An 18,347-nucleotide genomic window follows, 5' to 3' on the forward strand; every position below is an offset into this window, starting at 1 on the left:
CCCTGGGCGGTACTCCTCGTCTCGGCGTCGGAGGTTGTAGCGTCCGGCATCCACCAGCTGCTGGCCCGTTGTGCGAACTCGAGCGAGCTGGCGGGCCTACTCCGCACGCTGAAGGTATCCTTGGACGTCGGCGTCGAGGTCGTCGTCTTCTATACGCGGGAGCATGGCGCCAAGCATCGTAGTCGGCCGTCTTCCGTAGACAAGCTCGAAAGGTGTCATCTGCGTAGTTCCCTGGATAGCCGTGTTGTACGCAAACGTGACATACGGAAGGACTTCTTTCCAAGTCTTATGTTCAACGTTGACGTACAGGGCCGGCCACTCTTGGCGAGAACACGGCGCAGCGTGGCCGCGCTCCGCGGAGCGCCAGCGCACAAGCCGCGGCCGCGCATCGAAGCTAAGCGGCGCAGGCGCGTCGGGGCTTGGAGGCGGGCTTCGTGTCGTCTGCTAGCGTGGGTGAAGCTGTGAAGCACGCCTAACTCTAGGCATGCTTGTAACGACTTAGCGCGCCGCAACCGGGTTGCGGGAAAGCGCACTTTCCTCACTGCAGCGCGCTGTGTAGTTTCTGCGTACGACACCTGAGCGCTTCCTGTTTTCAGTTCCGTGGTCCAAGTTAAGTGCATGTATTGTTGAAGGCATTTCAGGAATGGTTTGGCTCGGGTTATGGGGTTTAACGCCGCAAAACGACTCTTGCTACATAGACGGTGTAGAGAAGGGCTCCGGATAACCACCCGAGACACTTTACCGTGCACCGAAACCGCGCAGCAAACGCGCATTCTTGCATTTCGCCTCTTTTAAAAAGCGCACCTGCTACTGGGATCGAACATGGGTCTCCCTGCTCAGTGTAGTCAAGCACCGTAACCACTAAGCCACCGAGGCGGGCCAGGCGAAGTCCTGGCGGGTTTCTCAGGACTTCACCGCACCTTAGAAGTAAAGATGGTCAAAGAACAAAACTTTATTTTCGTATGCTCTCTAAAGCAGATGGCCATTTGCCCGGATAGGCCATCCGGCACGCTTTTCTAACAGCGGGGGATGTTACTGGCCGCAAGTTCGCTGTTGCAGAAAAAAATACCAAAAAATTTCGAACCCTCATGGGCGCGTGACTCGCGGAGACCGCCGAGCGTCTCCGGCATGCACAGTAGATTTAGCGAAAATAAGAAACTTGCAAAAACCTCGAGGAGCGAGAAAATACCGAGCACTCGTGAGTGCATGCCTCGCGGAAACTGCCGAGTCCCCGGCTCGCGCAGTGGCTTTAACAAAAAAAAAGTACCCCCAGCGCTGTCCTCAACCGCTACCGCGCATGTAAAAAACTCCAGCATTATTGCTAAAGATCAAATGCTAAAGATGAAAAGACACCCTGCTTGGGAGAGGTTACCGCGACCACCACATCTCTATAAACCATTATAAATAATTGGAGACATGGCTACGAATGTGCCAACCCTTCCCGAGAAGGCTTGCAGATCCCGCCACCGCTGCCTCGAGTCGACGACGAAGAGCGGGTGGAAGACTACAATGCAAAGGATGACTTTCTATCCACCACTCGCCGCAAAGAAGACGACGACCTGTTCGATGCATATGACGACGATTACTAGCAGCGCAACTATGCAAATAAACAATGATATTGAAACTTAACTGTGTCTAGCAATGCTCACCTACAACAGCTTCGCACTTGAAGTCTTGCACGTGAGTGCAATTGCTTCCTTAAATTTCTTTTTTTTTATCGGAGTGTTCACATGCTCGGTCTAGCTCGAAGGCGCTCCCGGATTGCTCGATGAGACTTCAAATGTGATCAACGAACTCATGGAAATCGACAAGAAATATCGTATAGTACATGAAAAGAAAGCAGAATAGGTTCAGTCCACAATGCAAGTGTTTGTTTATATGTAAGGCATTGCTTGCTTCATTAAGAACATTGAAAACGTATTGAACATATTTGTGATTTTGCTATTCGTGGCGTCTGGCTAGGCCATGTGTTTTGGGATGGTAAAAAGAATAATGCAGAAGCTGTGGACCTCAAGAACGGAGAAGCTGTTCCATAATTGTGTAGCATGGAACTGGTGACCGCAGCTTCATTACTCACGTAGGCCCATTGCGAGGAAGTGCGGGTCGTACCAAAAAGGAGGATACGTAGCAGGTGGCAACAAAGGTAAGGACCGCTATCTCTCAATTCACTAGCCAGGAAGGCAGCGCAACCAATGACATATGCATTATAATGTAGCAGACCAGAGTGGGACCAGTCCAGGAGTCGACCGGAGAGTAGCACGATTGTGCTGTGCGCGTGACCTGCTGGCTGGGCGACTGCTTTAACCACCTCGACGATGCGCGATATTCATATATATGAAAAAACCCAGCACACAACGAGACCAAAGTCACGAGATCGTGACCCAGTCGCTGTGGCCCAAATACCGCGGAGGCAAAATGCACAGACAACCACGTACTGCGTAATTCCAGTGCACATTAAATAAATCCTGGTTGCCGAAAAAATTATACGCAGCTCTCCTCTACGGCGTTTCTCATTAAGTTAAACCTAGCCAGTCCTGAAATGTTTGGAACAATACATGCATTTAACTGGGACCGCGGAACTGAAAAGAGGAAGCGCTCAGGTGTCCTACGCAGAAACTACACAGCGCGCTGCAGTGAGGAAAGTGTGCTTTCCCGGAACGCGGTTGCGGCGCGCTAAGATGTTAAAATCATGCCTATAGTTCATATCACAAGCTAGCTGCAGCACTGTGGAGGCTACATTATTGTCCCCCTCAGGGCGCCTATACTCACCGCGAAGGAAGCGACAAAAGGCGCCGGGGCCTTGCGGTGCCACTTGCCGAGAGGGGAGGAGGGAGTGTCTTTTCAGGACCCCCTTCACGGCGAGTTAGGCTCCCTCAGTGGGCGCGCTATTGATAACAATGTAGCCTCCACAGTGCTGCAGCTAGCTTGTGATATGAACTATAGAGTTAGGCGTGCTTCACAGCAAAGCAAGCACGGTGCGCTCCTGCGCTAGAAGACGACACGAAACCCCGCCTCCAAGCCCCTACGCGCCTGCGCCGCTTAGATTCTATGCGCGGCCGCGGCTTGTGCGCTGGCGTTCGCGGAGCGCGGCCATGCTACGCCGTTTTCGCGCCAAGAGTGGACGTACATACATGGACAACATATCCGCGATCGTCTTGTTCAGTCACTCCGTTAATCCGTTCGTTTGGGGATGGTACGACATCGTTCTTCAGTGATCCGTGTTGCTGTAGCGTAAGATTCCTTGCATAAGCTCCGCAGTGAAGGCCGTTCCGCTGTCCGTGATTAGGACTTCAGGGGCTCCATATCGCAGCACAACTTGGTTTATGAAGAACTTGGCGACTTCTTGTGCAGTCCCCCTCGGAGTCCCCCTCGGCGGTCTGTGCGTAGCGCGTCATGTAGTCAGTCGCTACGACAATCCACTTGTTTTCGGATCATGACGTAGGGAACGGGGCCAGAAGGTCCATTCCAATCTGCTGGAAGGGCCTCGATGGGACGGCGATCGACGGCAGAAGTCCGGCGGGTCTCGTCGGTGGCGTTTTTCGTCGCTGGCAGTCACGGCATCTCCGGACGTAGTGGGTGACATCGGATGTAAGGCGGAGCCAGTAGTACTTCATCTTGATTTTTCCAATAGTGCGAGCTGTGCCAAGATGTCCGGAAGACGGGGCGTCGTGGCATTCTTTCAAAGTTTCGTCACGAAGGTCTGCTTGGATGACAAGAAGCTGATTCGTTCTCGTTCCGGGGCTGAAATTCTTCTTCACGAGGACTGAGGTTTTCAGGCTGAATGCTGTTAAGTTCCGTTTGAACGCCCTAGGCACGGCGACGTTGCGTCCTTGGAGGTAGTCGATCATGACGCGTAAGTCGCGGTCGGCATGCTGCTGGGCGGCTAGGTCGCTCTCCGTCACGACTCAGAAGAACGCGCTGTCTTCTTTGGAGTCTTGCGGTGGTGGGTCGATGGGGACGCGGGACAGGCAGTCGGCGTCGGAGTGTTTCCTGCCTTATTTATAGAGGATTGTAACGTCGAGCTCTTGCAGGCGCAAGGTCCACCGCCCAAGACGGCCAGAGGGGTCCTTCAAATTGGTGAGCTAACACAGCGCATGGTGGTCTGTCCCAGAATATTTTCACCCCTACCCAGAATATTTTCCGAGTTTTTAACAAGGAACGCCCTATTGAACATCGGAGGGCTACAATAACGACAGTTTTACGAAAAACGTAAATAAGCCGCCCCCCCCCCCCCCAGAAAAAAACAAAAAAAACAAGCGGTAAGCTGCTGAAAAAATTGACAAGCGACTCGCTCAAGAAACAAGCCCAATGCGCTCATAATAAGCACAAATAGCAACCCTGCTCCAATGCCACCATGGAACCGTAGGTTTTTGTGAAACTGAGGAGCGTCTTAGAAAAGCTTTGCATTTGTATACAATTGTTACAATTTCTGCAGCTGATTTGCAGAGAAAGAAGAGGAACGACAAAATTACAAGGGCGAAAACACCCGACAGATTGGAGAAACGATCGCGAAACGGCTCAGATCTGTTAATAAATGGGACTCGAATAGCAAACGCACAACCCCGAAAAGATATGGGACAGCATTTAATTTTGTGCCTTGCCCAAAAAGCATTTAATAAACTGGCTTTAAACTACAGGCTGTGCAGCGTTAACATGCCAGTACTTTAACCCAGCCATGCCAAGGTCCGCTCGAGCGGCGCATGCCGTAAGCGTTGTGGGGATTCTAGAAATATTCGCATTCGCAGCAAGGCCTCCTTCCTCTTCCAGTAGCCAACACGCACGGAAACTCTAGAAATACCAGCACGACATCATCTCAGCCACCCGTGTGGCTTCTGTTCTGAATGCGAGTAGTAGGGATTCTCCGCGATGCGACCGTGCCGGAATAGTGTGGTGTCGTGCAGCATTCCTATTCGAAACCAAGGAAGCGGAAGCTACTTGCTACTGAAAAAAAAAGAACAAACATATGCATTGCAAAAGCAAACGGAAACGAAGCCTTTTGGAGCTAACCATTTCAAAACGCACTGTACTCGACCCCCACAAGGCCCGCTACTTTAATGCGTGGCGGACGGATGCCTTATATAAACCAAGCTGTGAGTGACATGTTGATTATTTATCCTAAAATGCTCACCGTTTTCCCACCGGTTTTTGCTCCTTATTTCCGACAAATTCACACACTCCCCTCCCAAAGAATAGGCGACGACTTTATGCAGCTTACCAATTCCACACACTCCTTCTTCAGCGTCGCGGGCTTGGCTATAGGCTCTGACCAGCTGACGAGCCAGTTAGCTTTGGTGAACCTGCCCCTGGACATTCCAGACGCCTAATGTAGCGCTTTAATAAAGTCTTGTCCTCCTACCCCCGCCCCCCTACAATTTCTCGAGAGAGAGGGATAGAAGAGGGGGGTATTTTTAATGCGAAAGCATTCAATGCCCCATCACGGAAAAGTTCGGCGTCGGCATGACCAAGCGGTGGTTTTAAAAATTGTCGATCGCGAGAAGGGAATAAAAGTAAAGAAAATAGGTAAATTTGTGTCTGAGATTCCAACACGGGGCCAACGAAATGCGGCGCTAGCACGCACCGTCAACCAGGGACGAGTTTCTTTTCTTTGCTGCAGAAATTAGGCAGAACAACACACGCGCTACAACACCAGCCACAATTGCCGGTGAAGAAAGTAAAAAAAAAAAAAAGATACACGACCGCCACGCTTGAGCGTGGCGGTCGTGAGTGGACAAGTTTTGTGCCCTTTCATAACAGCCAGGTCACAAAATTTCTTCATCATACTCTTCTCAAACGGACACTTCGCGCAGTTCACAGGTGTTTTCTACAAAGCGACAAAATAGACCGAACAGGCATTTGCATCCGATTCATATACATTCATACGGCTCGGCATATCGCACAGGCCAAGGAGGAAGAACAGTTCATACGGCAAAACGTGCCGCATTGCGCAATGTGAGGGGGAGAGAGAGACCGCGCGTGGAGAGGAGCATGAACGACGCGGAAAACAGACCGCGGTGGTGGAGAGGAGTAAAAAGTGGAGAGCAACCATACGCCCTCCGCAGATGGCCATGCTTAGATGTGCAATACACGATGTGAAGACAGCGTACCAAGCCTAGACCTAAAGTCGGCTTCATCTTTAAACACAAATGCATTGCTAGGAAGGCATTGTTTCAGGGGCTATATAGGATGTCTTAAATGAAAATGTGGAGGCCCTGGGACTTTTTATCGCTTTGCGATTTTTTCCATGGGCCGAAAACTTGGTCTACGCTCCGTCTGTCGCTGGAGGGGATCTGCTGCATCCTAGCCACAGATAGCTCGCTGTAAGAACGCGCTGTGCGGAATATATGAACAAGATTCTGGAGAGGCACTTAAGACTGCTTGCGTGCGTACGAATGCGAAAGCCGAGCAACGGGGACAGAGCACAATCGCGCCTCTCCACTACGCTGTTCCCGCCGCCGAAATTACGTGAATTTTAGTACCATTAGTGTTGACGCCGATGACGACGACGGTCACTTTTTCGCATTTGGTGGGGCATATCAGTCTTTCGCCTGAAAATAACAACTTCCTGTAAAACAAAAAGACGGACACTGTAGCCAGCCACAACAGCCTAAGTAACAACAAATTCTAGCAACGTATTGCCAAGAAAAGTTTGGGGCGACGAACTGCGCCGATTTTCCCCCTTTCCCCTCTCTTCTCCCCTTCCCTCGCTTTCTTCCTCCCCCTCCGTCCATCCGCTCCCACAACCCCTCCACTCTCTCCCCTTCTGTGGTTTTAATGTCTCATTAGGAGCTTTGGTGTTCCGTCATTTGCTGCTACGCCGAAACGATTAGAAACACCCTGATATTGTGGGGAAGTCATGAAGAGTACTTCTCAATTAAAGAAATGAGGGAAACTACGTCTCAAAAAGCACAGGATTATCCCTTGACTGAAACATAAAATATTAGAAAAGTTGATGCAACACTTAAAATAATAATTTCTATTGGCATATCCATCAGCCCACGGGGCAATGCCACCTTCTGAATTATCCAACTCAAGGAGCATGGGACGCCACCCCACATTTAATAAACAGAAAATTATCAAATTGGGGGTCTGCGCATCCATAATACCGTAGGTGCCGTAGGCGAGTCGTGCTCTCTTTATTTCCTAACTTTCCTTATTTCCCTATTTTCTGCTAATTTATCAACTTTAATTTAATGAGTCTACTTTAAGCCCTTGCATATAATGCATCTGCAAGTTCTACATAATAAACTCATGAGCGCGATCACTAGCTTACCGAGGCACACGCAGCTCAATGATCACCAACTGTATGCATCGTTTCCCCCCATTGACGCCATCTTGCATTAAACGCCCGAGACACACCACGATTGCCGCATTCTGAGTAAACAGGGCCATAGACTCGGGCTTATGACGCTAACCCACCCAAACTCCAGACCTCTCATGCGCTGCTGGAGCCTCCACGGCAGCAGAGACCGGCGGTCTACAATAGGTCCCGTTTTAGCTGATGGTTACGGAGACATCGTAGCGAACGCTCGACAATATTAATATTTCGACGTATTTTACGTCCGGGATAAGACCCCTTTTCAACAGATGCGGCGATCGCCTCGATCTCATCATAAGGACAACCTGTCCCTCAGCGGAGTCAATTTCATCAAGTCAATTTAAAGGTTTGTTTTAAAAGTTAACAACCTTTAACGAGAACGCGGAAATTGACTCACTCATGGAGCGGCTAAAGGCAGTTCATCTAGCCTGTAGACTCCTTCAAATGATAGACCCGGTTACGGCGGCCCATTGTATCCCGGTAACCGTAGTTGGCCAGCAATCATGCCAACTCCGGAAACGAGCAGGTGAAAGGCGTCTCTTGCTTCCTCGTAGGACTCACATGCGGCCGCTTGCCAGCACCAGAACATTCTGTTCTCAACAGTGTCGCAGAACGTTGCACAAAAAAAAAGCGAAAGCAACGATTGACTACAGGACCTTACTCCTCAAGCCAGTCCACCCACACCCACCGATGTGCTAAGAGGACTGCCGGGTCTGCATAAACCCGTACAGGAGGCGCTGTCCGAGATCCGTGACGGCTTGTGCTAGTACTCACGTTTCGACAGGAAAACATCAATCGCCACGATAGAGACTCCAACACCCACACTTCCCTACCCTTTGTCTCATGTCACCCGACCTACCGTCCATCTTCTTGTCCGGAAGTGCTATGCGCTTTCACAATACAGGCTACCTTCAGACCCCCTACGATTACTACACCATAACAGTGGACGAAGCCGATAACAGTCATTTATTTTGCTGTGATGTTCCTTTCGGCATTCGCTCAAGCTACGGGACTCACGAAGTTAATCTGAATGCATGTGCGGGGAGGGCAAAGTGGATAGTGCGCCTCTCCCGGTACAAGGACTGCGAACCTTCCCTTCCTCCAGACACACTTCCCCAATCATGAGGCATAAGTCCTTTCCTTCTGTAAATAAATTTATCCAATCATAAAATTTAAAATTTTCGGTATCACTTTGTTGAGTAACGCAGTTTTAAAACTCTATTACTTCAATCACGGCCCTTCGGGAAAAAGATATTTACACGCGTTGTTCTGCGAATGAAAATGCGTCAGTCTGCGTAAGTATGCAATTTGCGGCAGCTTAATCCACTCGTTATCCTCAAATGTTCTTATCCTGTCTCACGGCCTGTATCTTATTACGTACGCGCCCCCATTCTATTACCATTTTCTATGTCAACTAAAAGTGCTCTACAGCTTCTGACTCTGACCCTTAGGGCCCAACTCCACTTATGGTCAACCAACATGAGCTATAGAACGCCCTCGACACGAGTTCGTTCTATCCGCATCATGCTCACTGCTTATTCTTAGATTTGTGAAAGCCACCGTCCGTTTATCGCAGAATGAGATCTAGGCGGGTCTAACAAAAAAAAGTATCCTGTTTTTAGGTCGCCACCGGAGAGAGGTGTAATGGCAAAAGCATATGGGGCCTCCTATCATAAGGAACTGCTGTGGAACTACTGCGATACACTAACAAAGGCGTGGTCTAACACTTGCCTTTTACCATATGTTGATATTAAGTTCCCGTCCATCAAGTGAGCCTGCCTAGCGTGCACTGCGTGCGATCTCATGACCTACTTTCGGGCCCTACCAATAAATTTTACCACACCCCAGCCGCACCGCAAACCACTTTTTTTTATGCTTGATATCAACGACACATCTCGAATGATCTTTGTCTACAATTTACAAGCCTCAGCAATCACAACTTCCACCATGTGATAATTTCTGCTCGTTTGCTCCAGAGTAACAAAATACAGGCAGAACTCATCTCCCATAACCACATTTAAATGTGAGAAATTCTTTTGCTTGACTAGACTGTCAGCCAGTTAAAGTAGATTTGGCGAAGCCGCCAGACTATTTCACATTTTGAAAACAAGCCTCACACTACGGTAAAGGCGCTTAGCTCAGCCTCGATTGCGAACTTACAAGTTTTGGTGACAGCTTCATCATAACCATTCCAGCCGCTCCTTGGATCTTAACTTGTATATCTAAGTACTGGAAGCACAGTTTAATTAAAGTCTACATTCCAACTTTCGCCATTACGCAAACACGGCAGACGCCATAGTTTAACACTTCACTAAAACGACTAAATAACAGGGGGAAAAACGACTTATTCCGAACCGTTAACAGTTCCGGAGCAAATGTTACGCGGGGAAGATACTACAAAGGATAAGTAATGTAAATTGCTCATCCGAACACAACAAACAATATTTTTGAATACCACACATTTAAATTTTTTCTGATACGACGACACATCAACTCCGCTGATAATTTCAACAATTCTTCGTGGGCGGTTTTACCGCAGTACCGGCTGACAACCTTCAGCACGCACCTTACCTATCTAAACCTCGAATGAAAAATACTAAATGTGACACTAATTTGATAGCGCTATCGAGTCGACCGAACTTTGCGTCAGTGGAATCTCATGGCATCAATGCTAATATTCTGAGCAACACTGAACACATGAGCAGCCCGTTTTGACAGCAGAGCTGATGTTACTGGCCGTAAGCACGCCCTTGCAGAAAAAAATACCAAGAAAATGGCGAGTGCTTGTAAGCGCGTGCCTCGCGGTGACCGCCGCGTTCCTGGCTCGCGCAATGGCGTTAGCAACCCCCCCCCCCCCCCCATGTCTTCAAGTACTACCACACATGTAAAAAAATTAGCAGTGGCTTACCTCGGCTATGCCAGGATATACGCAGTGTGAGCCATAGGTCGGCAACACAAAAAGACCTCACTCAAACTAAATCACAATTTTTTTCATTCACGATGAACTCAATCAAACTCAGATTAAAAAAGCTGGTTTGTGCTTAAGATCACTCGTACTCACTCATCTCATACCATTTGTAATCGTACTCACTTGTACTTAAACTCACTTGTCCTCACGAGTATTCGTACTCATGAGTACTCAACTCCTCTGTATTCACAAGTAATCGCATTGAATCTGTACTCATGAGTACTCAGTCTGAACTCACGAGTACTCAATCTTCTGTACTCATGAGTACTCAGTCTGTACTCATGAGTAGTCAATCTGTACTCGTGAGTACTCAATATGTACTCATGAGTACTCATTCTTCTGTACTCATGAGTACTCATGAGTAATCACTCTGTACTCATGAGGATACCTCGGCAAAGTTGGTGCGGCTCACTAAAACTCACTCACAATTTTTTTTCGAATCACCACTCACTCAAACTCAGACTCAATGCTGAGCAGCACATCTGCGCTCACTCAAACTCACATTGAGCGCAAAACTCAATACTCACTCGGACTCAACACTCAAACTGTACTCAGAAATCAAAATGTACTCAAACTCAAAATGTACTCAGAACTCAAAATGTACTCAAACTCAAAATGAACTCAAAACTCAAAATGTACTACAATTCAAAATGGACTCAAAACTCAAACTGTACTCAAAACTCAAAATGTACAAAAACTCAAAGTGTACTCAAACTCAAAATGGACTCAACACTCAAAATGGACTCAAACTCAAAATGTACTCAGAACTCAAAATGGACTCAAACTCAAAATGTACTCATAACTCAAAATGGACTCAAACTCAAAATGTGCTGAGAACTCAAAATTGACTCAAACTCAAAATGTACTCAGAACTCAAAATGGACTCAAACTCAAAATATACTCAAAACCAGAGGTCGGCGAACTCACCCATGAGGCCACTCACTCAGACTCATTTGGACTAAAACTCAAGCGTGAGTTTGAGTTTGAGTGAGCGCGAGGCTAGTGTGGCGTGGTGAGTTTGAGCTTGAGTGAGTTTGAGCCGAGTGAGCCCGACTGAGTTTGAGTCCGATTGAGTTTGAGTACGCCTGGGACCTAGTGAATTCTGAGTCCATTTTGAGTTCTGATACATTTTGAGTTTGAGTCCATTTTGAGTTCTGAGTACATTTTGAGTTTGAGTACATTTTGAGTTTGAGTACATGTTGAGTTTTGAGTACATTTTGAGTTCTGAGTACATATGAGTTTTGAGTGCATTTTGAGTTTGAGTACATATGAGTAGCCTAGCAGGCAGCTATGGCTGGCTGTTAAGTTTCATGCGTCGCTGTGGGCTCGGAATTCAGGTTACCTGCGGGTACGGCACCATTCGCTATCCGCGTAAACGGTTGGGAGGGAGGGGGTGTCTGATTTTTTTTACTTTCTTGTTGAATTTTCATGACCCTAAGCACTTGCTGTCTACCAAGTTTTCGCGGCTGGCGCGTGAGTGATAATTGACTGGTGAGGTCATAAAAAAGGGTTGTCTTAACTTTTCCTCCTGATGGATCCACTAAGAGGGTGGGAAAGGGTGGTGGGAAAGCACACTGCGGCGCTTGCTTGCTTGTTGTTCGCCTGCTACTGTTAACGGCTTGATATACTAGGGGTCACAAAGGAAGAGGTGAGAGCCGGGGGGAAAAGGGTGCGGGGGCTGTCCCTTCTGCTGTTTCAAATGAATTAGCTGAATTGACTGGGCAACGCCCCTTTAGACAGAATAATGACCGCATTAGATTGGGTGAAATGTCAAACTGATGATGCTAAGGCGTGTAAGGTATCAAATGAAAGGTCCCGATTAACGGAATCACGCGGGGTAAATAAAAAAATGCTTCCTGATTGTAGTCATCAGGCAGTCATAATGAGTGATAGATTAGGTTAAAATTCAAAATGACGCTGCGAGGGCATCTGGGGAATCAAATTCAAGGTCTTGATGTGGGGAACATTCGGGACAAAATGAGTTATGGTTATATAATGACGTAGTCATGGTTAGTCATACATTCTGTTAAAATTTAAGTTCATTGCGCTAGGGCGTGTGCGTATCAAATTAAAGGTCTAGAATAGGGTAATCACGTGCTTCCTGATTATTATCATGACATACCCTAGGTGGGTCATAAATTAGGTTAAAATTCACAATGACACCCCTGGGTGTGCGGGGCATCAAATTGAAGGTTCCGAAGAGGGAAATCACGTGGGACAAAAATGCGGTATGGCTATATCATGACATACCCATGGTTAGTCATTGACTGGTTTAACATTCAAATTGATTCTGCTAGGATGTGATGGGTATCAAATTAATGGTCTTGATGAGCGGAATCCCGTCGGAGAAATACAAAAATGCTTCCTGGTTATAACCATGAGATAGACATGGCGAGTCTTATATTGGGTTAAAATTCGAAGTGACCCCTAGGGCGTATAGGGTATCAAATTTACGGTCTTGACGAGAGGAATCACGTGGTCCAAATAAAAAAGGCTTCGTGGTTCTAATCATGAAATAGTCATTGTGAGTCATAGATTGGGTTAAATTCAAGGTGAGGCCGCTAAAGCATGCGGGGTGTCAAATTGAAGGTTTCAGTTAGGGAAATCATGTCGCACATTTAAATAATGCGTCCTGGTTACAGTCATGAGAATCGTGGTTAGTTTGACTGGTATGAATTCCAAATAATCCTGCTAGGGTGTGTGGGGTATCAAATTAAAGGTCTCGTCGAGGGGGATCACGTGGGGCAAATATAAAATGCTTTCTGATTATAGCTATGAGGATATAGCAAATAGTATCTTTCTTTAATTGCTGGGTAGGGTTTAACCAAAATTCCCTGCCAACCCATAAGGCAGTTGTGCTATATACATGCGAGGGCTTGTCGAGAGATGTCCATCAATGCGGTATATAGTAATAAAAATATTGGCGTCTAATTGCTGAATCATCGAGGCAGGATGGCATGGGGTAAGAACAAAAGCCATGCCAAGCTCTCGAACTTAAATCGCCAGACTCAAAAACTCTCTGCTAATAGCTGCCATTCCAACGTTACTTCCTCTATTTCCCCGTGTCCCAACAAACAAGCAAATCCTTCGACTCATATGGTGTTGTGGAAATTGTAAGACGACCATACGTAACAGGGGGCATCAGAGCTCATCAGAAAGGCGAATTTCGCATTTGTTTATGAATAAGCCTTGCGGCCGCGTTTCGTGTCCGTAATTTCCTTCCCACAGTGTACCAACGTGCACTCGAATCCAGAATTGGCCAATTACATGTGAGACATTAACTCCTTGCTAGAGTGTAGGAGATAGAGAGGCAACAGAGCCACCAAGACATAAACAGACATTGCGACAGGAGGAAAACACTTCAGAAAAATAAGCAAGCGCAGTGTGTGTGTGCGTTCGAACTGATTTTATTACAACGAGAAATCAGCGCAAGATATCAAAGCTAGCACATGATGACAATGTAAAGGAAAAGAATTAACTCGGGCTCTGCAGTTCTCGAACGACGACATCTCAAACACACTGAAAGAACAGATGATTGAACAGATGACACACACACACACACACACGCACACACAAACGCACGCACGCACACACACACACGCAAGCACACACACACACGCGCACGCGTGCACGCACGCACACACACACACACATACACGCGCGCGCGCACACGCACACCCGCGCACGCACGCACTCACGCACGCACGCACTCACGCACGCACGCACTCACACACGCGCGCACGCACTCACACACACGCACGCACGCATGCACGCGCACACGCGCACGCACACGCGCACACACACGCACACGCACGCGCAAACGCACTCGCAAACGCACTCGCACTCGCACACGCGTGCATGCTGGAAATTAACAGCTGGGTACGGTGGCGGTAATTACTTACAACGATAGCGTGGTGCTGAGCCGAGCTACGAGAGCTCATCCCACCTAGCAAATGCTAATAAAAACTAATACAAGTGCCTCAGCAAACAACGAGGCACTTTTCTGTTTGTCCCATGAGATTTCCCTCCTCGAGACCCTCAATTTGATACCCCACATTCTTTAGCGCCACATCTCTCTGAATTTTAACCCAATCTGAGACTATCCATGACTCCCGTGTTACACGGTTCGCCATTTTCGATATTTTTTCTTCTTATTATTTTTTTTAGTTCTTTTAACATTTCGTTTGATCAATTGTCTACATTTACGCTTTTATAATTACTACAGGTTAAACTTCCGTGATATCTGCATTTTTGTGTAAATGCAGGGCATTACACCATCCTGGTGGGGGTAGGGAGAGGGGGGTACTCGGCAAAGAATGCTACACATTAAAAAAGCAAAGGCATATCCATGAACGCCTCGCGCTTCAGAGATTCGCGGGGACAGCTCGCTTTGACGCAAGGCGTTTTTTCAGGATGCAGAGCAAGAATGCACGGAACCGTAACCTTAAACAGCTTCTACATAAATGAACGGAGCAGTGAGCGCACATCCCCTCGCCCAATCTTCCTTGTTTCGACCCAGGGAGCCAGCACACCATCGAGTCTGGACCGCCTCTGTCATAAACACGAACACGGAGCCTACATAAAAAGTTTGGTATGCAATATATACGTACAATTGCTTGCAACCAGCGCTAGTCATCATAAGCAGCCGGTATAGCTGTATTAAATCTGCAACGAAAATTGTTTTCGACCTCACAGGAGCTACGGTGTCATGTCGTGCCGAATGCAAGAGTTTGAGCTCATGAATTTGCACCCGTAATGTTTTTACCACGCGTGAATTCGACAACAATGAATGCTAATGAAATCAGAGTCCATCTGAGCCACAGTAAATTTCTAGCACGAGAGATGTGTGAGGCCATTTGAGTTCTGAATTCATTTTGAGTTCTAAGCCCATTTCGAGTTTTGAGTTGATTTTGAGTTTTGAGTACATTTTGAGTTTTGAGTCCATTTTGAGTTTGAGTACATTTTGAGTTCTGAGTACATTTTGAGTTTGAGTCCATTTTGAGTTCTGAGTACATTTTGAGTTCTGAGTACATTTCGAGTTTGAGTACAGTTTGCGTTTGAGTACATATTGAGTTTTGAGTACATTTTGAGTGCTGAGTACATATGAGTTTTGAGTCCATTTTGAGTTTGAGTACATTTTGAGTTCTGAGTACATTTTGAGTTTTGAGTCCGAGTGAGTTCTGAGTTTTGCGTTCAATATGAGTTTGAGTTTGAGTGAGCGCAGATGTGCTGCTCCGCATTGAGTCTGAGTTTCAGTGAGTGGTGATTCGAAAAAAAAATTCTGAGTGAGTTTGAGTGAGCCGCGCCAACTTTGCCGAGGTATGCTCAAAACTCAAAATGTACTCAAACTCAAAATGTACTCAGAACTCAAAATGGACTGAGAATTCACTGCGTCTCAGGCGTACTCAAACTCAGTCCGGCTTACTCGGCTCAAACTCACTCAAGCTCAAACTCACCATGCCACACTAGCTTCGCGCTCACTCAAACTCAAACTCACGCGTGAGTTTGAGTCCAAATGAGTCTGAGTGAATGGACTCATGAGTGAGTTGGCCGACCTTTGCTCATGAGTACTCAATTTGTATTACTCACGAATACTCCACTTATCTGTACTGTTAGCTAGGTCGTGGCTTGAATGAAAGACATGAAAAAAAAATGTTTATTTGATTAGAAAAACTAAATTTACATTCAGATCAGGACACAGGACCACGGGAAGAGAACGTCGGACGCGGTGCACTGTCGTAGGGCGACTCACCACGCGAATACACGTACACGTGAGAGAGTGAAACAGAACGTAAGCGCTCGCGTTGCGTCCGCCTTCTCCTCTTGTTCTCGGGAGTAAAACAACGAAGCCTCGGCTGCGTCGGGCTCACGCGGAGCTCGGGGCTTCTCGGTGGAGGCGTGGCCGTAAATTGCGGTTTTCTGCGTGTCTTCGGGTGGCAGCTTTTGTCGTCCGTTTTCGTCTCCGGGCCATCTTATATTCTCCTAGTCGTTCTCCGAATTCGAATTGTGCCTGCCCCCAGATACAATTAAGTGTTCGCGTAGATTGACGTCCGTTCGTATCCAGATCACTTATTCACAGCTTAGTCACAGGAACACTTATTCACAGATTTTTGTTGTTCCAGATACTAGAAACTTCGTTCGTGTCGATGAGGGTCGGTGAATTTCAAATCAGCTTGATTTTATTGGGTGTGTGCTGTGGGATTCACTTCGTGAGCCCTCAACTTGAGCCCGTTTACGGCATTGCATTAGTCGTGCCGCTTCCGTCGGTGATTGCGTTCCTGTAGCTACTTGCGTGCATGATGCATGTGAGAGCGTCGACGTCCATTTTATCCGGTGGCGAGCTGCGGTGTGCAGCGATGGCATAGTTCGGCAAGTTGAGGACGTTGCTTCTATTGAGGTGTGCTTTGCGTATGGTGCGGGAGCCGTTTGGCTTTTCGTTTAGCGTGCGGTAGCGTGGCGTTGTCGCAGGGTGGCGTGGCTGATAGGTCGAAGTCCATCCGGCTCCGTGCTCGCTTTCGCCCTCGTTGCTTCGGAAGTGAAACCGTTGTGGCGGGAAAGCGGGTGTAGTTCGTCTCGTCCATTCAATCCCACATTCTTTGGCGTCGCAAGCGTGACTTTATCGTTAGGGCATTCGATGCGTTCGTCTAGATCGTGTTGATTCGTTGCCGGCCTTGCCGTGTCCGTGTCATTGCTCATTGGCGGACCTACGTGCACGAGTGTGATGTCGTTCGTTCGCTGGATTCGGGCTGGAGCAGCGGGTGCCGAAGAGCTCGTACGTTCAGGCAAAGTTGAACCGCGTGCGCTGGGACTTTTTTTGCTTGTGGCAAGTCTGATTTCCGTGGTTGTGACATTCGCTGTCCAAGTCCGGATAGCCGGCAGCGCAGGATGTCGCGAATAGCGGTTTCCCACGTGTCTGCTGGCTTCGTCGCGTTCCGTGCGCTGTGCGTTTCGTTCGCCGTGGTCAGCTCCACCGGTCCAAATTGTATTTCGTTCGTCACCTCTGGTGCGTTTCGTGCGCTGTGCGTCTCGCGTGTCCTGGGAAACTCCCCTAACCTTGGTGTAATGTCGTTCGCCACGTATGGTGCGTTTCGTGCGCCGCGCGTTTCGCTCGTCGGGGCCGTGTCCGCCAATCCGGATGCGATGTCGTTGGTTGCGTGGACCGGGACCGCGACAGAACATTTGGAAAATGTCTTACGTACTGGCTCCGTTGCGTTCCGCGCTTTGAGTGTTTCGTTCGGGTACGTCCGGAGTGGAAGAGCAGGTGCCAGCAATGTGGTGCCTTCTGGCTCGTGCGCGCTGCGTACGGTGCGAGTATCGTTGTTTGTTGCTGGAATGACCTGCGCGTCGGCGATGTAGCTCGTCGATTAGCTCAGTGGTTGTCAGAGCAGCGTGTGTTCGTGATCTCGCCAGAAATGCACCGAGCTTCACTCGCATTTCCGTAAAAGTAGCGATTACCTGGGAGAGGTCCGGTAAGCAGGCATGCAGTTTGGCATGGGTCGTTTCGCACGTGTGTGTGCCGTCGTGCATGCTGCCTGTGTCAGGATCTCGTGCGGTTCAGGCACCGTGCTCTTTATGACACTGAAGTGCTAACAAAGCGTTACCTTGTATGTAGCCGCCAAGCGTCGGGGGTAAAAACGCAAGAAGAAAATTCGTGTCAAAGCAATAAACACGCCTACTTTACAAAATTGACTCCAATCCACGCTGTGAAGGTGGTTGGAAAGCAAAGCTTTAAACGACACCCACAACAATTGCCCATGCGACGTCACTTGAATTCACACACGTTGCTCCATAAAGAGAGAAACTAGAGATTCTGCGAGCCGTAACCAGAAACTGGCGGGGGTGGCGTCTCGAACGCAGAAGCGTCGGCCACGGCCGGGCTAGAGCGGCTGACGCCACTGCTCTAGCCCGGCCGTGCATCGGCAAAAAGAAAATGGAGAGAAGTGTCTTTCGAAGGGTGAGACAGCAGAACCTAGCCATCCTGTGCTAGCTCGGGGCTACACCACCACGCGACACAAGCGCAGACACCGAAATGATTCGGCATGTGAGCTTAGGAATTCCCATTCA

The sequence above is a fragment of the Haemaphysalis longicornis genome, unplaced genomic scaffold (genome assembly GCF_048455015.1).
Source record: "Haemaphysalis longicornis isolate Haplotype H1 unplaced genomic scaffold, Haemaphysalis longicornis Haplotype H1 scaffold_1, whole genome shotgun sequence".
Classification (NCBI taxonomy): Eukaryota; Metazoa; Arthropoda; class Arachnida; order Ixodida; family Ixodidae; genus Haemaphysalis; species Haemaphysalis longicornis.